The sequence below is a fragment of the Pseudophryne corroboree genome, chromosome 3, assembly GCF_028390025.1.
Source record: "Pseudophryne corroboree isolate aPseCor3 chromosome 3, aPseCor3.hap2, whole genome shotgun sequence".
Lineage (NCBI taxonomy): Eukaryota > Metazoa > Chordata > Amphibia > Anura > Myobatrachidae > Pseudophryne > Pseudophryne corroboree.
In genome coordinates, this window is record NC_086446.1 from 116,002,250 (window position 1) to 116,016,039 (window position 13,790).

At 41.3% G+C, this 13,790-nt stretch overlaps 55 non-coding genes and 6 pseudogenes across 55 annotated transcripts; all 61 read right to left on the reverse strand.

Annotated features, from left to right (window-relative positions):
• Positions 1-70: 70 nt before the first annotated feature.
• Positions 71-189, reverse strand: LOC135060178 (5S ribosomal RNA). The gene has a single exon (XR_010246570.1). It is a non-coding gene; the product is annotated as a 5S ribosomal RNA (ribosomal RNA).
• A 107-nt stretch (positions 190-296) lies between these two features.
• Positions 297-415, reverse strand: LOC135065125 (5S ribosomal RNA). Its single transcript, XR_010251413.1, has one exon. It is a non-coding gene; the product is annotated as a 5S ribosomal RNA (ribosomal RNA).
• Positions 416-523: 108 nt separating this feature from the next.
• On the reverse strand, positions 524-642 carry LOC134885077 (5S ribosomal RNA). The gene has a single exon (XR_010169202.1). It is a non-coding gene; the product is annotated as a 5S ribosomal RNA (ribosomal RNA).
• Positions 643-749: 107 nt separating this feature from the next.
• On the reverse strand, positions 750-868 carry LOC134890781 (5S ribosomal RNA; annotated as a pseudogene).
• Positions 869-975: 107 nt separating this feature from the next.
• LOC134886613 (5S ribosomal RNA) lies at positions 976-1,094 on the reverse strand. Its single transcript, XR_010170693.1, has one exon. It is a non-coding gene; the product is annotated as a 5S ribosomal RNA (ribosomal RNA).
• A 107-nt stretch (positions 1,095-1,201) lies between these two features.
• On the reverse strand, positions 1,202-1,320 carry LOC134897885 (5S ribosomal RNA). The gene has a single exon (XR_010172156.1). It is a non-coding gene; the product is annotated as a 5S ribosomal RNA (ribosomal RNA).
• Positions 1,321-1,427: 107 nt separating this feature from the next.
• On the reverse strand, positions 1,428-1,546 carry LOC134897896 (5S ribosomal RNA). Its single transcript, XR_010172157.1, has one exon. It is a non-coding gene; the product is annotated as a 5S ribosomal RNA (ribosomal RNA).
• A 107-nt stretch (positions 1,547-1,653) lies between these two features.
• On the reverse strand, positions 1,654-1,772 carry LOC135061758 (5S ribosomal RNA). The gene has a single exon (XR_010248130.1). It is a non-coding gene; the product is annotated as a 5S ribosomal RNA (ribosomal RNA).
• A 107-nt stretch (positions 1,773-1,879) lies between these two features.
• Positions 1,880-1,998, reverse strand: LOC135059106 (5S ribosomal RNA). The gene has a single exon (XR_010245522.1). It is a non-coding gene; the product is annotated as a 5S ribosomal RNA (ribosomal RNA).
• Positions 1,999-2,105: 107 nt separating this feature from the next.
• On the reverse strand, positions 2,106-2,224 carry LOC134900980 (5S ribosomal RNA). Its single transcript, XR_010174480.1, has one exon. It is a non-coding gene; the product is annotated as a 5S ribosomal RNA (ribosomal RNA).
• A 107-nt stretch (positions 2,225-2,331) lies between these two features.
• On the reverse strand, positions 2,332-2,450 carry LOC134901808 (5S ribosomal RNA). Its single transcript, XR_010175287.1, has one exon. It is a non-coding gene; the product is annotated as a 5S ribosomal RNA (ribosomal RNA).
• Positions 2,451-2,557: 107 nt separating this feature from the next.
• LOC134901189 (5S ribosomal RNA) lies at positions 2,558-2,676 on the reverse strand. The gene has a single exon (XR_010174681.1). It is a non-coding gene; the product is annotated as a 5S ribosomal RNA (ribosomal RNA).
• A 107-nt stretch (positions 2,677-2,783) lies between these two features.
• Positions 2,784-2,902, reverse strand: LOC135067410 (5S ribosomal RNA). Its single transcript, XR_010253626.1, has one exon. It is a non-coding gene; the product is annotated as a 5S ribosomal RNA (ribosomal RNA).
• A 107-nt stretch (positions 2,903-3,009) lies between these two features.
• Positions 3,010-3,128, reverse strand: LOC134897907 (5S ribosomal RNA). The gene has a single exon (XR_010172158.1). It is a non-coding gene; the product is annotated as a 5S ribosomal RNA (ribosomal RNA).
• Positions 3,129-3,235: 107 nt separating this feature from the next.
• LOC134897918 (5S ribosomal RNA) lies at positions 3,236-3,354 on the reverse strand. Its single transcript, XR_010172159.1, has one exon. It is a non-coding gene; the product is annotated as a 5S ribosomal RNA (ribosomal RNA).
• A 107-nt stretch (positions 3,355-3,461) lies between these two features.
• On the reverse strand, positions 3,462-3,580 carry LOC134884339 (5S ribosomal RNA). Its single transcript, XR_010168490.1, has one exon. It is a non-coding gene; the product is annotated as a 5S ribosomal RNA (ribosomal RNA).
• A 107-nt stretch (positions 3,581-3,687) lies between these two features.
• LOC135064868 (5S ribosomal RNA) lies at positions 3,688-3,806 on the reverse strand. The gene has a single exon (XR_010251165.1). It is a non-coding gene; the product is annotated as a 5S ribosomal RNA (ribosomal RNA).
• A 108-nt stretch (positions 3,807-3,914) lies between these two features.
• On the reverse strand, positions 3,915-4,033 carry LOC135066263 (5S ribosomal RNA). Its single transcript, XR_010252516.1, has one exon. It is a non-coding gene; the product is annotated as a 5S ribosomal RNA (ribosomal RNA).
• Positions 4,034-4,140: 107 nt separating this feature from the next.
• LOC135068004 (5S ribosomal RNA) lies at positions 4,141-4,259 on the reverse strand. Its single transcript, XR_010254214.1, has one exon. It is a non-coding gene; the product is annotated as a 5S ribosomal RNA (ribosomal RNA).
• Positions 4,260-4,366: 107 nt separating this feature from the next.
• LOC134897929 (5S ribosomal RNA) lies at positions 4,367-4,485 on the reverse strand. The gene has a single exon (XR_010172160.1). It is a non-coding gene; the product is annotated as a 5S ribosomal RNA (ribosomal RNA).
• Positions 4,486-4,593: 108 nt separating this feature from the next.
• Positions 4,594-4,712, reverse strand: LOC135068622 (5S ribosomal RNA). The gene has a single exon (XR_010254817.1). It is a non-coding gene; the product is annotated as a 5S ribosomal RNA (ribosomal RNA).
• A 107-nt stretch (positions 4,713-4,819) lies between these two features.
• Positions 4,820-4,938, reverse strand: LOC134890782 (5S ribosomal RNA; annotated as a pseudogene).
• A 107-nt stretch (positions 4,939-5,045) lies between these two features.
• On the reverse strand, positions 5,046-5,164 carry LOC134891154 (5S ribosomal RNA; annotated as a pseudogene).
• Positions 5,165-5,271: 107 nt separating this feature from the next.
• On the reverse strand, positions 5,272-5,390 carry LOC135060607 (5S ribosomal RNA). Its single transcript, XR_010247000.1, has one exon. It is a non-coding gene; the product is annotated as a 5S ribosomal RNA (ribosomal RNA).
• Positions 5,391-5,497: 107 nt separating this feature from the next.
• On the reverse strand, positions 5,498-5,616 carry LOC134897940 (5S ribosomal RNA). Its single transcript, XR_010172161.1, has one exon. It is a non-coding gene; the product is annotated as a 5S ribosomal RNA (ribosomal RNA).
• A 107-nt stretch (positions 5,617-5,723) lies between these two features.
• On the reverse strand, positions 5,724-5,842 carry LOC135058834 (5S ribosomal RNA). The gene has a single exon (XR_010245258.1). It is a non-coding gene; the product is annotated as a 5S ribosomal RNA (ribosomal RNA).
• A 107-nt stretch (positions 5,843-5,949) lies between these two features.
• Positions 5,950-6,068, reverse strand: LOC134901810 (5S ribosomal RNA). Its single transcript, XR_010175289.1, has one exon. It is a non-coding gene; the product is annotated as a 5S ribosomal RNA (ribosomal RNA).
• A 107-nt stretch (positions 6,069-6,175) lies between these two features.
• LOC134900981 (5S ribosomal RNA) lies at positions 6,176-6,294 on the reverse strand. Its single transcript, XR_010174481.1, has one exon. It is a non-coding gene; the product is annotated as a 5S ribosomal RNA (ribosomal RNA).
• A 107-nt stretch (positions 6,295-6,401) lies between these two features.
• LOC134901811 (5S ribosomal RNA) lies at positions 6,402-6,520 on the reverse strand. Its single transcript, XR_010175290.1, has one exon. It is a non-coding gene; the product is annotated as a 5S ribosomal RNA (ribosomal RNA).
• Positions 6,521-6,627: 107 nt separating this feature from the next.
• LOC134901190 (5S ribosomal RNA) lies at positions 6,628-6,746 on the reverse strand. Its single transcript, XR_010174682.1, has one exon. It is a non-coding gene; the product is annotated as a 5S ribosomal RNA (ribosomal RNA).
• Positions 6,747-6,853: 107 nt separating this feature from the next.
• Positions 6,854-6,972, reverse strand: LOC135067411 (5S ribosomal RNA). Its single transcript, XR_010253627.1, has one exon. It is a non-coding gene; the product is annotated as a 5S ribosomal RNA (ribosomal RNA).
• Positions 6,973-7,079: 107 nt separating this feature from the next.
• Positions 7,080-7,198, reverse strand: LOC134897951 (5S ribosomal RNA). The gene has a single exon (XR_010172162.1). It is a non-coding gene; the product is annotated as a 5S ribosomal RNA (ribosomal RNA).
• Positions 7,199-7,305: 107 nt separating this feature from the next.
• LOC134897963 (5S ribosomal RNA) lies at positions 7,306-7,424 on the reverse strand. Its single transcript, XR_010172163.1, has one exon. It is a non-coding gene; the product is annotated as a 5S ribosomal RNA (ribosomal RNA).
• Positions 7,425-7,531: 107 nt separating this feature from the next.
• Positions 7,532-7,650, reverse strand: LOC134884455 (5S ribosomal RNA). Its single transcript, XR_010168602.1, has one exon. It is a non-coding gene; the product is annotated as a 5S ribosomal RNA (ribosomal RNA).
• A 107-nt stretch (positions 7,651-7,757) lies between these two features.
• LOC135064869 (5S ribosomal RNA) lies at positions 7,758-7,876 on the reverse strand. The gene has a single exon (XR_010251166.1). It is a non-coding gene; the product is annotated as a 5S ribosomal RNA (ribosomal RNA).
• A 108-nt stretch (positions 7,877-7,984) lies between these two features.
• On the reverse strand, positions 7,985-8,103 carry LOC135066264 (5S ribosomal RNA). Its single transcript, XR_010252517.1, has one exon. It is a non-coding gene; the product is annotated as a 5S ribosomal RNA (ribosomal RNA).
• Positions 8,104-8,210: 107 nt separating this feature from the next.
• Positions 8,211-8,329, reverse strand: LOC135059730 (5S ribosomal RNA). Its single transcript, XR_010246131.1, has one exon. It is a non-coding gene; the product is annotated as a 5S ribosomal RNA (ribosomal RNA).
• Positions 8,330-8,436: 107 nt separating this feature from the next.
• Positions 8,437-8,555, reverse strand: LOC134897974 (5S ribosomal RNA). Its single transcript, XR_010172164.1, has one exon. It is a non-coding gene; the product is annotated as a 5S ribosomal RNA (ribosomal RNA).
• A 108-nt stretch (positions 8,556-8,663) lies between these two features.
• Positions 8,664-8,782, reverse strand: LOC135068623 (5S ribosomal RNA). Its single transcript, XR_010254818.1, has one exon. It is a non-coding gene; the product is annotated as a 5S ribosomal RNA (ribosomal RNA).
• A 107-nt stretch (positions 8,783-8,889) lies between these two features.
• LOC134890783 (5S ribosomal RNA) lies at positions 8,890-9,008 on the reverse strand (annotated as a pseudogene).
• A 107-nt stretch (positions 9,009-9,115) lies between these two features.
• On the reverse strand, positions 9,116-9,234 carry LOC134886615 (5S ribosomal RNA). The gene has a single exon (XR_010170695.1). It is a non-coding gene; the product is annotated as a 5S ribosomal RNA (ribosomal RNA).
• A 107-nt stretch (positions 9,235-9,341) lies between these two features.
• On the reverse strand, positions 9,342-9,460 carry LOC135060608 (5S ribosomal RNA). The gene has a single exon (XR_010247001.1). It is a non-coding gene; the product is annotated as a 5S ribosomal RNA (ribosomal RNA).
• A 107-nt stretch (positions 9,461-9,567) lies between these two features.
• LOC134897986 (5S ribosomal RNA) lies at positions 9,568-9,686 on the reverse strand. The gene has a single exon (XR_010172166.1). It is a non-coding gene; the product is annotated as a 5S ribosomal RNA (ribosomal RNA).
• Positions 9,687-9,793: 107 nt separating this feature from the next.
• Positions 9,794-9,912, reverse strand: LOC135070209 (5S ribosomal RNA). Its single transcript, XR_010256381.1, has one exon. It is a non-coding gene; the product is annotated as a 5S ribosomal RNA (ribosomal RNA).
• A 107-nt stretch (positions 9,913-10,019) lies between these two features.
• LOC134901812 (5S ribosomal RNA) lies at positions 10,020-10,138 on the reverse strand. Its single transcript, XR_010175291.1, has one exon. It is a non-coding gene; the product is annotated as a 5S ribosomal RNA (ribosomal RNA).
• A 107-nt stretch (positions 10,139-10,245) lies between these two features.
• On the reverse strand, positions 10,246-10,364 carry LOC135069849 (5S ribosomal RNA). The gene has a single exon (XR_010256030.1). It is a non-coding gene; the product is annotated as a 5S ribosomal RNA (ribosomal RNA).
• Positions 10,365-10,471: 107 nt separating this feature from the next.
• Positions 10,472-10,590, reverse strand: LOC134902197 (5S ribosomal RNA). The gene has a single exon (XR_010175668.1). It is a non-coding gene; the product is annotated as a 5S ribosomal RNA (ribosomal RNA).
• Positions 10,591-10,697: 107 nt separating this feature from the next.
• On the reverse strand, positions 10,698-10,816 carry LOC135058845 (5S ribosomal RNA). The gene has a single exon (XR_010245269.1). It is a non-coding gene; the product is annotated as a 5S ribosomal RNA (ribosomal RNA).
• Positions 10,817-10,923: 107 nt separating this feature from the next.
• Positions 10,924-11,042, reverse strand: LOC134901813 (5S ribosomal RNA). The gene has a single exon (XR_010175292.1). It is a non-coding gene; the product is annotated as a 5S ribosomal RNA (ribosomal RNA).
• Positions 11,043-11,149: 107 nt separating this feature from the next.
• LOC134901191 (5S ribosomal RNA) lies at positions 11,150-11,268 on the reverse strand. Its single transcript, XR_010174683.1, has one exon. It is a non-coding gene; the product is annotated as a 5S ribosomal RNA (ribosomal RNA).
• A 107-nt stretch (positions 11,269-11,375) lies between these two features.
• On the reverse strand, positions 11,376-11,494 carry LOC135062491 (5S ribosomal RNA). The gene has a single exon (XR_010248839.1). It is a non-coding gene; the product is annotated as a 5S ribosomal RNA (ribosomal RNA).
• A 107-nt stretch (positions 11,495-11,601) lies between these two features.
• LOC134897997 (5S ribosomal RNA) lies at positions 11,602-11,720 on the reverse strand. Its single transcript, XR_010172167.1, has one exon. It is a non-coding gene; the product is annotated as a 5S ribosomal RNA (ribosomal RNA).
• Positions 11,721-11,828: 108 nt separating this feature from the next.
• Positions 11,829-11,947, reverse strand: LOC135066345 (5S ribosomal RNA). Its single transcript, XR_010252594.1, has one exon. It is a non-coding gene; the product is annotated as a 5S ribosomal RNA (ribosomal RNA).
• Positions 11,948-12,054: 107 nt separating this feature from the next.
• Positions 12,055-12,173, reverse strand: LOC135060180 (5S ribosomal RNA). Its single transcript, XR_010246572.1, has one exon. It is a non-coding gene; the product is annotated as a 5S ribosomal RNA (ribosomal RNA).
• A 107-nt stretch (positions 12,174-12,280) lies between these two features.
• Positions 12,281-12,399, reverse strand: LOC135064294 (5S ribosomal RNA). Its single transcript, XR_010250604.1, has one exon. It is a non-coding gene; the product is annotated as a 5S ribosomal RNA (ribosomal RNA).
• A 107-nt stretch (positions 12,400-12,506) lies between these two features.
• On the reverse strand, positions 12,507-12,625 carry LOC134890784 (5S ribosomal RNA; annotated as a pseudogene).
• Positions 12,626-12,733: 108 nt separating this feature from the next.
• Positions 12,734-12,852, reverse strand: LOC135068624 (5S ribosomal RNA). The gene has a single exon (XR_010254819.1). It is a non-coding gene; the product is annotated as a 5S ribosomal RNA (ribosomal RNA).
• Positions 12,853-12,959: 107 nt separating this feature from the next.
• On the reverse strand, positions 12,960-13,078 carry LOC134890786 (5S ribosomal RNA; annotated as a pseudogene).
• A 107-nt stretch (positions 13,079-13,185) lies between these two features.
• On the reverse strand, positions 13,186-13,304 carry LOC134886616 (5S ribosomal RNA). The gene has a single exon (XR_010170696.1). It is a non-coding gene; the product is annotated as a 5S ribosomal RNA (ribosomal RNA).
• Positions 13,305-13,411: 107 nt separating this feature from the next.
• On the reverse strand, positions 13,412-13,530 carry LOC134898008 (5S ribosomal RNA). The gene has a single exon (XR_010172168.1). It is a non-coding gene; the product is annotated as a 5S ribosomal RNA (ribosomal RNA).
• A 107-nt stretch (positions 13,531-13,637) lies between these two features.
• Positions 13,638-13,756, reverse strand: LOC135066451 (5S ribosomal RNA). Its single transcript, XR_010252699.1, has one exon. It is a non-coding gene; the product is annotated as a 5S ribosomal RNA (ribosomal RNA).
• Between the last annotated feature and the right edge of the window lie 34 nt (positions 13,757-13,790).

Below are 13,790 nucleotides of genomic sequence, written 5' to 3' on the forward strand. Positions count from 1 at the left end.
ACTACTGGTTCATAAATGAATACGTTTGAAAATGGAATGCATCAACACAACGGTGTTGGCAGTATAAAAATATCTACCGCACCTTGTATTCCCAGGTGGTCTCCCATCCAAGTACTAACCAGGCCCAACACTGCTTAGCTTCCAAGATCAGATGAGATTGGGTGTATCCAGTGTGGTGTGGCTGTAGATGAGCTTTATGGTTTCTGTTAGAACTTTTCTACTTCTAACTACTGGTTCATAAATGAATACGTTTGAAAATGGAATGCATCAACAGAACGGTGTTGGTAGTATAAAAATATCTACAGCACCTTGTATTCCCAGGTGGTCTCCCATCCAAGTACTAACCAGGCCCAACACTGCTTAGCTTCCAAGATCAGATGAGATTGGGCGTATCCAGTGTGGTGTGTCTGTAGATGAGCTTTGTGGTTTCTGTTAGAACTTTTCTACTTCTAACTACTGGTTCATAAATGAATACGTTTGAAAATGGAATGCATCAACAGAACGGTGTTGGCAGTATAAAAAATGTCTACAGCACCTTGTATTCCCAGGTGGTCTCCCATACAAGTACTAACCAGGCCCAACACTGCTTAGCTTCCAAGATCAGATGAAATTGGGCGTATCCAGTGTGGTGTGGCTGTAGATGAGCTTTGTGGTTTCTGTTTGAACTTTTCTACTTCTAACTACTGGTTCATAAATGAATACATTTGAAAATTGAATGCATCAACAGAACGGTGTTGGCAGTATAAAAATATCTACAGCACCTTGTATTCACAGGTGGTCTCCCATCCAAGTACTAAGCAGGCCCAACACTGCTTAGCTTCCAAGATCAGATGAGATTGGGCGTATCTAGTGTGGTGTGGCTGTCGATGAGCTTTGTGGTTTCTGTTAGAACTTTTCTACTTCTAACTACTGGTTCATAAATTAATATGTTTGAAAATGGAATGCATCAACAGAACGGTGTTGGCAGTATAAAAATATATACAGCACCTTGTATTCCCAGGTGGTCTCCCATCCAAGTACTAACCAGGCCCAACACTGCTTAGCTTCCAAGATCAGAGGAGATTGGGCGTATCCAGTGTGGTGTTGCTGTAGATGAACTTTCTGGTTTCTGTTAGTACTTTTCTACTTCTAACTACTGGTTTATAAATGAATACGTTTTAAAATGGAATGCATCAACAGAACGGTGTTGGCAGTATAAAATTATCTACAGCACCTTGTATTCCCAGGTGGTCTCCCATCCAAGTACTAACCAGGCCCAACACTGCTTAGCTTCCAAGATCAGATGAGATTGGGCGTATCCAGTGTGGTGTGGCTGTAGATGAACTTTGTGGTTTCTGTTAGAACTTTTCTACTTCTAACTACTGGTTCATAAATGAATACGTTTTAAAATGGAATGCATCAACAGAACGGTGTTGGCAGTATAAAATTATCTACAGCACCTTGTATTCCCAGGTGGTCTCCCATCCAAGTACTAACCAGGCCCAACACTGCTTAGCTTCCAAGATCAGATGAGATTGGGCGTATCCAGTGTGGTGTGGCTGTAGATGAGCTTTATGGTTTCTGTTAGAACTTTTCTACTTCTAACTACTGGTTCATAAATGAATACTTTTGAAAATGGAATGCATCAACAGAACGGTGTTGGTAGTATAAAAATATCTACAGCACCTTGTATTCCCAGGTGGTCTCCCATCCAAGTACTAACCAGGCCCAACACTGCTTCGCTTCCAAGATCAGATGAGATTGGGCGTATCCAGTGTGGTGTGACTGTAGATGAGCTTTGTGGTTTCTGTTAGAACTTTTCTACTTCTAACTACTGGTTCATAAATGAAAACGTTTGAAAATGGAATGCAACAACAGAACGGTGTTGGCAGTATAAAAATATCTACAGCACCTTGTATTCCCAGGTGGTCTCCCATCCAAGTACTAACCAGGCCCAACACTGCTTAGCTTCCAAGATCAGATGAGATTGGGCATATCCAGTGTGGTGTGGCTGTAGATGAGCTTTGTGGTTTCTGTTTGAACTTTTCTACTTCTAACTACTGGTTCATAAATGAATACATTTGAAAATTGAATGCATCAACAGAACGGTGTTGGCAGTATAAAAATATCTACAGCACCTTGTATTCCCAGGTGGTCTCCCATCCAAGTACTTACCAGGCCCAACACTGCTTAGCTTCCAAGATCAGATGAGATTGGGTGTATCCAGTGAGGTGTGGCTGTAGATGAGCTTTGTGGTTTCTGTTAGAACTTTTCTACTTCTAACTACTGGTTCATAAATGAATACGTTTGAAAATGGAATGCATCAACAGAACGGTGTTGGTAGTATAAAAATATCTACAGCACCTTGTATTCCCAGGTGGTCTCCCATCCAAGTACTAACCAGGCCCAACACTGCTTAGCTTCCAAGATCAGATGAGATTGGGCGTATCCAGTGTGGTGTGGCTATAGATGAGCTTTATGATTTCTGTTAGAACTTTTCTACTTCTAACTACTGGTTCATAAATGAATACGTTTGAAAATGGAATGCATCAACAGAACGGTGTTGGCAGTATAAAAATATCTACAGCACCTTGTATTCTCAGGTGGTCTCCCATCCAAGTACTAACCAGGCCCAACACTGCTTAGCTTCCAAGATCAGATGAGATTGGGTGTATCCAATGTGGTGTGGCTGTAGATGAGCTTTATGATTTCTGTTAGAACTTTTCTACTTCTAACTACTGGTACATAAATGAATATGTTTGAAAATGGAATGCATCAACAGAACGGTGTTGGTAGTATAAAAATATCTACAACACCTTGTATTCCCAGGTGGTCTCCCATCCAAGTACTAACCAGGCCCAACACTGCTTAGCTTCCAAGATCAGATGAGATTGGGCGTATCCAGTGTGGTGTGGCTGTATATGAGCTTTATGGTTTCTGTTAGAACTTTTCTACTTCTAACTACTGGTTCATAAATGAATACTTTTGAAAATGGAATGCATCAACAGAACGGTGTTGGTAGTATAAAAATATCTACAGCACCTTGTATTCCCAGGTGGTCTCCCATCCAAGTACTAACCAGGCCCAACACTGCTTAGCTTCCAAGATCAGATGAGATTGGGCGTATCCAGTGTGGTGTGGCTGTAGATGAGCTTTACGGTTTATGTTAGAACTTTTCTACTTCTAACTACTGGTTCATAAATGAATACGTTTGAAAATGGAATGCATCAACAGAACGGTGTTGGTAGTATAAAAATATCTACAGCACCTTGTATTCCCAGGTGGTCTCCCATCCAAGTACTAACCAGGCCCAACACTGCTTAGCTTCCAAGATCAGATGAGATTGGGCGTATCCAGTGTGGTGTGGCTGTAGATGAGCTTTATGGTTTCTGTTAGAACTTTTCTACTTCTAACTACTGGTTCAAAAATGAATACGTTTGAAAATGGAATGCATCAATAGAACGGTGTTGGCAGTATAAAAATATCTACAGCACCTTGTATTCCCAGGTGGTCTCCCATCCAAGTACTAACCAGGCCCAACACTGCTTAGCTTCCAAGATCAGATGAGATTGGGTGTATCCAGTGTGGTGTGGCTGTAGATGAGCTTTATGGTTTCTGTTAGAACTTTTCTACTTCTAACTACTGGTTCATAAATGAATACGTTTGAAAATGGAATGCATCAACAGAACGGTGTTGGTAGTATAAAAATATCTACAGCACCTTGTATTCCCAGGTGGTCTCCCATCCAAGTACTAACCAGGCCCAACACTGCTTAGTTTCCAAGATCAGATGAGATTGGGCGTATCCAGTGTGGTGTGGCTGTAGATGAGCTTTGTGGTTTCTGTTAGAACTTTTCTACTTCTAACTACTGGTTCATAAATGAATACGTTTGAAAATGGAATGCATCAACAGAACGGTGTTGGCAGTATAAAAAATGTCTACAGCACCTTGTATTCCCAGGTGGTCTCCCATACAAGTACTAACCAGGCCCAACACTGCTTAGCTTCCAAGATCAGATGAGATTGGGCGTATTCAGTGTGGTGTGGCTGTAGATGAGCTTTATGGTTTCTGTTAGAACTTTTCTACTTCTAACTACTGGTTCATAAATGAATACGTTTGAAAATGGAATGCATCAACACAACGGTGTTGGCAGTATAAAAATATCTACAGCACCTTGTATTCCCAGGTGTTCTCCCATCCAAGTACTAACCAGGCCCAACACTGCTTAGCTTCCAAGATCAGATGAGATTGGGTGTATCCAATGTGGTGTGGCTGTAGATGAGCTTTATGGTTTCTGTTAGAACTTTTCTACTTCTAACTACTGGTTCATAAATGAATACGTTTGAACATGGAATGCATCAACAGAACGGTGTTGGTAGTATAAAAATATCTACAGCACCTTGTATTCCCAGGTGGTCTCCCATCCAAGTACTAACCAGGCCCAACACTGCTTAGCTTCCAAGATCAGATGAGATTGGGCGTATCCAGTGTGGTGTGGCTGTAGATGAGCTTTGTGGTTTCTGTTAGAACTTTTCTACTTCTAACTACTGGTTCATAAATGAATACGTTTGAAAATGGAATGCATCAACAGAACGGTGTTGGCAGTATAAAAAATGTCTACAGCACCTTGTATTCCCAGGTGGTCTCCCATACAAGTACTAACCAGGCCCAACACTGCTTAGCTTCCAAGATCAGATGAGATTGGGCGTATCCAGTGTGGTGTGACTGTAGATGAGCTTTGTGGTTTCTGTTTGAACTTTTCTACTTCTAACTACTGGTTCATAAATGAATACATTTGAAAATTGAATGCATCAACAGAACGGTGTTGGCAGTATAAAAATATCTACAGCACCTTGTATTCACAGGTGGTCTCCCATCCAAGTACTAAGCAGGCCCAACACTGCTTAGCTTCCAAGATCAGATGAGATTGGGCGTATCTAGTGTGGTGTGGCTGTCGATGAGCTTTGTGGTTTCTGTTAGAACTTTTCTACTTCTAACTACTGGTTCATAAATTAATATGTTTGAAAATGGAATGCATCAACAGAACGGTGTTGGCAGTATAAAAATATATACAGCACCTTGTATTCCCAGGTGGTCTCCCATCCAAGTACTAACCAGGCCCAACACTGCTTAGCTTCCAAAATCAGAGGAGATTGGGCGTATCCAGTGTGGTGTTGCTGTAGATGAACTTTCTGGTTTCTGTTAGTACTTTTCTACTACTAACTACTGGTTTATAAATGAATACGTTTTAAAATGGAATGCATCAACAGAACGGTGTTGGCAGTATAAAATTATCTACAGCACCTTGTATTCCCAGGTGGTCTCCCAACCAAGTACTAACCAGGCCCAACACTGCTTAGCTTCCAAGATCAGATGAGATTGGGCGTATCCAGTGAGGTGTGGCTGTAGATAAACTTTGTAGTTTCTGTTAGAACTTTTCTACTTCTAACTACTGGTTCATAAATGAATACGTTTGAAAATGGAATGCAACAACAGAACGGTGTTGGCAGTATAAAAATATCTACAGCACCTTGTATTCCCAGGTGGTCTCCCATCCAAGTACTAACCAGGCCCAACACTGCTTAGCTTCCAAGATCAGATGAGATTGGGCGTATCCAGTGTGGTGTGGCTGTAGATGAGCTTTGTGGTTTCTGTTTGAACTTTTCTACTTCTAACTACTGGTTCATAAATGAATACATTTGAAAATTGAATGCATCAACAGAACGGTGTTGGCAGTATAAAAATATCTACAGCACCTTGTATTCCCAGGTGGTCTCCCATCCAAGTACTTACCAGGCCCAACACTGCTTAGCTTCCAAGATCAGATGAGATTGGGTGTATCCAGTGTGGTGTGGCTGTAGATGAGCTTTGTGGTTTCTGTTAGAACTTTTCAACTTCTAACTACTGGTTCATAAATGAATACGTTTGAAAATGGAATGCATCAACAGAACGGTGTTGGTAGTATAAAAATATCTACAGCACCTTGTATTCCCAGGTGGTCTCCCATCCAAGTACTAACCAGGCCCAACACTGCTTAGCTTCCAAGATCAGATGAGATTGGGCGTATCCAGTGTGGTGTGGCTATAGATGAGTTTTATGGTTTCTGTTAGAACTTTTCTACTTCTAACTACTGGTTCATAAATGAATACTTTTGAAAATGGAATGCATCAACAGAACGGTGTTGGTAGTATAAAAATATCTACAGCACCTTGTATTCCCAGGTGGTCTCCCATCCAAGTACTTACCAGGCCCAACACTGCTTAGCTTCCAAGATCAGATGAGATTGGGTGTATCCAGTGAGGTGTGGCTGTAGATGAGCTTTGTGGTTTCTGTTAGAACTTTTCTACTTCTAACTACTGGTTCATAAATGAATACGTTTGAAAATGGAATGCATCAACAGAACGGTGTTGGTAGTATAAAAATATCTACAGCACCTTGTATTCCCAGGTGGTCTCCCATCCAAGTACTAACCAGGCCCAACACTGCTTAGCTTCCAAGATCAGATGAGATTGGGCGTATCCAGTGTGGTGTGGCTATAGATGAGCTTTATGATTTCTGTTAGAACTTTTCTACTTCTAACTACTGGTTCATAAATGAATACGTTTGAAAATGGAATGCATCAACAGAACGGTGTTGGCAGTATAAAAATATCTACAGCACCTTGTATTCTCAGGTGGTCTCCCATCCAAGTACTAACCAGGCCCAACACTGCTTAGCTTCCAAGATCAGATGAGATTGGGTGTATCCAATGTGGTGTGGCTGTAGATGAGCTTTATGATTTCTGTTAGAACTTTTCTACTTCTAACTACTGGTACATAAATGAATATGTTTGAAAATGGAATGCATCAACAGAACGGTGTTGGTAGTATAAAAATATCTACAACACCTTGTATTCCCAGGTGGTCTCCCATCCAAGTACTAACCAGGCCCAACACTGCTTAGCTTCCAAGATCAGATGAGATTGGGCGTATCCAGTGTGGTGTGGCTGTATATGAGCTTTATGGTTTCTGTTAGAACTTTTCTACTTCTAACTACTGGTTCATAAATGAATACTTTTGAAAATGGAATGCATCAACAGAACGGTGTTGGTAGTATAAAAATATCTACAGCACCTTGTATTCCCAGGTGGTCTCCCATCCAAGTACTAACCAGGCCCAACACTGCTTAGCTTCCAAGATCAGATGAGATTGGGCGTATCCAGTGTGGTGTGGCTGTAGATGAGCTTTACGGTTTATGTTAGAACTTTTCTACTTCTAACTACTGGTTCATAAATGAATACGTTTGAAAATGGAATGCATCAACAGAACGGTGTTGGTAGTATAAAAATATCTACAGCACCTTGTATTCCCAGGTGGTCTCCCATCCAAGTACTAACCAGGCCCAACACTGCTTAGCTTCCAAGATCAGATGAGATTGGGCGTATCCAGTGTGGTGTGGCTGTAGATGAGCTTTATGGTTTCTGTTAGAACTTTTCTACTTCTAACTACTGGTTCAAAAATGAATACGTTTGAAAATGGAATGCATCAATAGAACGGTGTTGGCAGTATAAAAATATCTACAGCACCTTGTATTCCCAGGTGGTCTCCCATCCAAGTACTAACCAGGCCCAACACTGCTTAGCTTCCAAGATCAGATGAGATTGGGTGTATCCAGTGTGGTGTGGCTGTAGATGAGCTTTATGGTTTCTGTTAGAACTTTTCTACTTCTAACTACTGGTTCATAAATGAATACGTTTGAAAATGGAATGCATCAACAGAACGGTGTTGGTAGTATAAAAATATCTACAGCACCTTGTATTCCCAGGTGGTCTCCCATCCAAGTACTAACCAGGCCCAACACTGCTTAGTTTCCAAGATCAGATGAGATTGGGCGTATCCAGTGTGGTGTGGCTGTAGATGAGCTTTGTGGTTTCTGTTAGAACTTTTCTACTTCTAACTACTGGTTCATAAATGAATACGTTTGAAAATGGAATGCATCAACAGAACGGTGTTGGCAGTATAAAAAATGTCTACAGCACCTTGTATTCCCAGGTGGTCTCCCATACAAGTACTAACCAGGCCCAACACTGCTTAGCTTCCAAGATCAGATGAGATTGGGCGTATTCAGTGTGGTGTGGCTGTAGATGAGCTTTATGGTTTCTGTTAGAACTTTTCTACTTCTAACTACTGGTTCATAAATGAATACGTTTGAAAATGGAATGCATCAACACAACGGTGTTGGCAGTATAAAAATATCTACAGCACCTTGTATTCCCAGGTGGTCTCCCATCCAAGTACTAACCAGGCCCAACACTGCTTAGCTTCCAAGATCAGATGAGATTGGGTGTATCCAATGTGGTGTGGCTGTAGATGAGCTTTATGGTTTCTGTTAGAACTTTTCTACTTCTAACTACTGGTTCATAAATGAATACGTTTGAACATGGAATGCATCAACAGAACGGTGTTGGTAGTATAAAAATATCTACAGCACCTTGTATTCCCAGGTGGTCTCCCATCCAAGTACTAACCAGGCCCAACACTGCTTAGCTTCCAAGATCAGATGAGATTGGGCGTATCCAGTGTGGTGTGGCTGTAGATGAGCTTTGTGGTTTCTGTTAGAACTTTTCTACTTCTAACTACTGGTTCATAAATGAATACGTTTGAAAATGGAATGCATCAACAGAACGGTGTTGGCAGTATAAAAAATGTCTACAGCACCTTGTATTCCCAGGTGGTCTCCCATACAAGTACTAACCAGGCCCAACACTGCTTAGCTTCCAAGATCAGATGAGATTGGGCGTATCCAGTGTGGTGTGACTGTAGATGAGCTTTGTGGTTTCTGTTTGAACTTTTCTACTTCTAACTACTGGTTCATAAATGAATACATTTGAAAATTGAATGCATCAACAGAACGGTGTTGGCAGTATAAAAATATCTACAGCACCTTGTATTCACAGGTGGTCTCCCATCCAAGTACTAAGCAGGCCCAACACTGCTTAGCTTCCAAGATCAGATGAGATTGGGCGTATCTAGTGTGGTGTGGCTGTCGATGAGCTTTGTGGTTTCTGTTAGAACTTTTCTACTTCTAACTACTGGTTCATAAATTAATATGTTTGAAAATGGAATGCATCAACAGAACGGTGTTGGCAGTATAAAAATATATACAGCACCTTGTATTCCCAGGTGGTCTCCCATCCAAGTACTAACCAGGCCCAACACTGCTTAGCTTCCAAGATCAGAGGAGATTGGGCGTATCCAGTGTGGTGTTGCTGTAGATGAACTTTCTGGTTTCTGTTAGTACTTTTCTACTACTAACTACTGGTTTATAAATGAATACGTTTTAAAATGGAATGCATCAACAGAACGGTGTTGGCAGTATAAAATTATCTACAGCACCTTGTATTCCCAGGTGGTCTCCCAACCAAGTACTAACCAGGCCCAACACTGCTTAGCTTCCAAGATCAGATGAGATTGGGCGTATCCAGTGAGGTGTGGCTGTAGATAAACTTTGTAGTTTCTGTTAGAACTTTTCTACTTCTAACTACTGGTTCATAAATGAATACGTTTGAAAATGGAATGCAACAACAGAACGGTGTTGGCAGTATAAAAATATCTACAGCACCTTGTATTCCCAGGTGGTCTCCCATCCAAGTACTAACCAGGCCCAACACTGCTTAGCTTCCAAGATCAGATGAGATTGGGCGTATCCAGTGTGGTGTGGCTGTAGATGAGCTTTGTGGTTTCTGTTTGAACTTTTCTACTTCTAACTACTGGTTCATAAATGAATACATTTGAAAATTGAATGCATCAACAGAACGGTGTTGGCAGTATAAAAATATCTACAGCACCTTGTATTCCCAGGTGGTCTCCCATCCAAGTACTAACCAGGCCCAACACTGCTTAGCTTCCAAGATCAGATGAGATTGGGCGTATCTAGTGTGGTGTGGCTGTCGATGAGCTTTGTGGTTTCTGTTAGAACTTTTCAACTTCTAACTACTGGTTCATAAATGAATACGTTTGAAAATGGAATGCATCAACAGAACGGTGTTGGTAGTATAAAAATATCTACAGCACCTTGTATTCCCAGGTGGTCTCCCATCCAAGTACTAACCAGGCCCAACACTGCTTAGCTTCCAAGATCAGATGAGATTGGGCGTATCCAGTGTGGTGTGGCTATAGATGAGTTTTATGGTTTCTGTTAGAACTTTTCTACTTCTAACTACTGGTTCATAAATGAATACTTTTGAAAATGGAATGCATCAACAGAACGGTGTTGGTAGTATAAAAATATCTACAGCACCTTGTATTCCCAGGTGGTCTCCCATCCAAGTACTAACCAGGCCCAACACTGCTTAGCTTCCAAGATCAGAAGAGGTTGGGCGTATCCAGTGTGGTGTGGCTGTAGATGAGCTTTGTGGTTTCTGTTAGAACTTTTCTACTTCTAACTACTGGTTCATAAATGAATACGTTTGAAAATGGAATGCAACAACAGAACGGTGTTGGCAGTATAAAAATATCTACAGCACCTTGTATTCCCAGGTGGTCTCCCATCCAAGTACTAACCAAGCCCAACACTGCTTAGCTTCCAAGATCAGATGAGATTGGGCGTATCCAGTGTGGTGTGGCTGTAGATGAGCTTTGTGGTTTCTGTTTGAACTTTTCTACTTCTAACTACTGGTTCATAAATGAATACATTTGAAAATTGAATGCATCAACAGAACGGTGTTGGCAGTATAAAAATATCTACAGCACCTTGTATTCCCAGGTGGTCTCCCATCCAAGTACTTACCAGGCCCAACACTGCTTAGCTTCCAAGATCAGATGAGATTGGGTGTATCCAGTGTGGTGTGGCTGTAGATGAGCTTTGTGGTTTCTGTTAGAACTTTTCTACTTCTAACTACTGGTTCATAAATGAATACGTTTGAAAATGGAATGCATCAACAGAACGGTGTTGGTAGTATAAAAATATCTACAGCACCTTGTATTCCCAGGTGGTCTCCCATCCAAGTACTAACCAGGCCCAACACTGCTTAGCTTCCAAGATCAGATGAGATTGGGCGTATCCAGTGTGGTGTGGCTATAGATGAGCTTTATGGTTTCTGTTAGAACTTTTCTACTTCTAACTACTGGTTCATAAATGAATACGTTTGAAAATGGAATGCATCAACAGAACGGTGTTGGCAGTATAAAAATATCTACAGCACCTTGTATTCTCAGGTGGTCTCCCATCCAAGTACTAACCAGGCCCAACACTGCTTAGCTTCCAAGATCAGATGAGATTGGGTGTATCCAATGTGGTGTGGCTGTAGATGAGCTTTACGATTTCTGTTAGAACTTTTCTACTTCTAACTACTGGTTCATAAATGAATATGTTTGAAAATGGAATGCATCAACAGAACGGTGTTGGTAGTATAAAAATATCTACAGCACCTTGTATTCCCAGGTGGTCTCCCATCCAAGTACTAACCAGGCCCAACACTGCTTAGCTTCCAAGATCAGATGAGATTGGGCGTATCCAGTGTGGTGTGGCTGTATATGAGCTTTATGGTTTCTGTTAGAACTTTTCTACTTCTAACTACTGGTTCATAAATGAATACGTTTGAAAATGGAATGCATCAACAGAACGGTGTTGGTAGTATAAAAATATCTACAGCACCTTGTATTCCCAGGTGGTCTCCCATCCAAGTACTAACCAGGCCCAACACTGCTTAGCTTCCAAGATCAGATGAGATTGGGCGTATCCAGTGTGGTGTGGCTGTAGATGAGCTTTGTGGTTTCTGTTAGAACTTTTCTACTTCTAACTACTGGTTCATAAATGAATACGTTTGAAAATGGAATGCATCAACAGAACGGTGTTGGCAGTATAAAAAATGTCTACAGCACCTTGTATTCCCAGGTGGTCTCCCATACAAGTACTAACCAGGCCCAACACTGCTTAGCTTCCAAGATCAGATGAGATTGGGCGTATCCAGTGTGGTGTGGCTGTAGATGAGCTTTATGGTTTCTGTTAGAACTTTTCTACTTCTAACTACTGGTTCATAAATGAATACGTTTGAAAATGGAATGCATCAACACAACGGTGTTGGCAGTATAAAAATATCTACCGCACCTTGTATTCCCAGGTGGTCTCCCATCCAAGTACTAACCAGGCCCAACACTGCTTAGCTTCCAAGATCAGATGAGATTGGGTGTATCCAGTGTGGTGTGGCTGTAGATGAGCTTTATGGTTTCTGTTAGAACTTTTCTACTTCTAACTACTGGTTCATAAATGAATACGTTTGAAAATGGAATGCATCAACAGAACGGTGTTGGTAGTATAAAAATATCTACAGCACCTTGTATTCCCAGGTGGTCTCCCATCCAAGTACTAACCAGACCCAACACTGCTTAGCTTCCAAGATCAGATGAGATTGGGCGTATCCAGTGTGGTGTGACTGTAGATGAGCTTTGTGGTTTCTGTTTGAACTTTTCTACTTCTAACTACTGGTTCATAAATGAATACATTTGAAAATTGAATGCATCAACAGAACGGTGTTGGCAGTATAAAAATATCTACAGCACCTTGTATTCACAGGTGGTCTCCCATCCAAGTACTAAGCAGGCCCAACACTGCTTAGCTTCCAAGATCAGATGAGATTGGGCGTATCTAGTGTGGTGTGGCTGTCGATGAGCTTTGTGGTTTCTGTTAGAACTTTTCTACTTCTAACTACTGGTTCATAAATGAATACGTTTGAAAATGGAATGCATCAACAGAACGGTGTTGGCAGTATAAAAAATGTCTACAGCACCTTGTATTCCCAGGTGGTCTCCCATACAAGTACTAACCAGGCCCAACACTGCTTAGCTTCCAAGATCAGATGAGATTGGGCGTATCCAGTGTGGTGTGACTGTAGATGAGCTTTGTGGTTTCTGTTTGAACTTTTCTACTTCTAACTACTGGTTCATAAATGAATACATTTGAAAATTGAATGCATCAACAGAACGGTGTTGGCAGTATAAAAATATCTACAGCACCTTGTATTCACAGGTGGTCTCCCATCCAAGTACTAAGCAGGCCCAACACTGCTTAGCTTCCAAGATCAGATGAGATTGGGCGTATCTAGTGTGGTGTGGCTGTCGATGAGCTTTGTGGTTTCTGTTAGAACTTTTCTACTTCTAACTACTGGTTCATAAATTAATATGTTTGAAAATGGAATGCATCAACAGAACGGTGTTGGCAGTATAAAAATATATACAGCACCTTGTATTCCCAGGTGGTCTCCCATCCAAGTACTAACCAGGCCCAACACTGCTTAGCTTCCAAGATCAGAGGAGATTGGGCGTATCCAGTGTGGTGTTGCTGTAGATGAACTTTCTGGTTTCTGTTAGTACTTTTCTACTTCTAACTACTGGTTTATAAATGAATACGTTTTAAAATGGAATGCATCAACAGAACGGTGTTGGCAGTATAAAGTTATCTACAGCACCTTGTATTCCCAGGTGGTCTCCCATCCAAGTACTAACCAGGCCCAACACTGCTTAGCTTCCAAGATCAGATGAGATTGGGCGTATCCAGTGTGGTGTGGCTGTAGATGAACTTTGTAGTTTCTGTTAGAACTTTTCTACTTCTAACTACTGGTTCATAAATGAATACGTTTTAAAATGGAATGCATCAACAGAACGGTGTTGGCAGTATAAAATTATCTACAGCACCTTGTATTCCCAGGTGGTCTCCCATCCAAGTACTAACCAGGCCCAACACTGCTTAGCTTCCAAGATCAGAGGAGATTGGGCGTATCCAGCGTGGTGTGGCTGTAGATGAGCTTTATGGTTTCTGTTAGAACTTTTCTACTT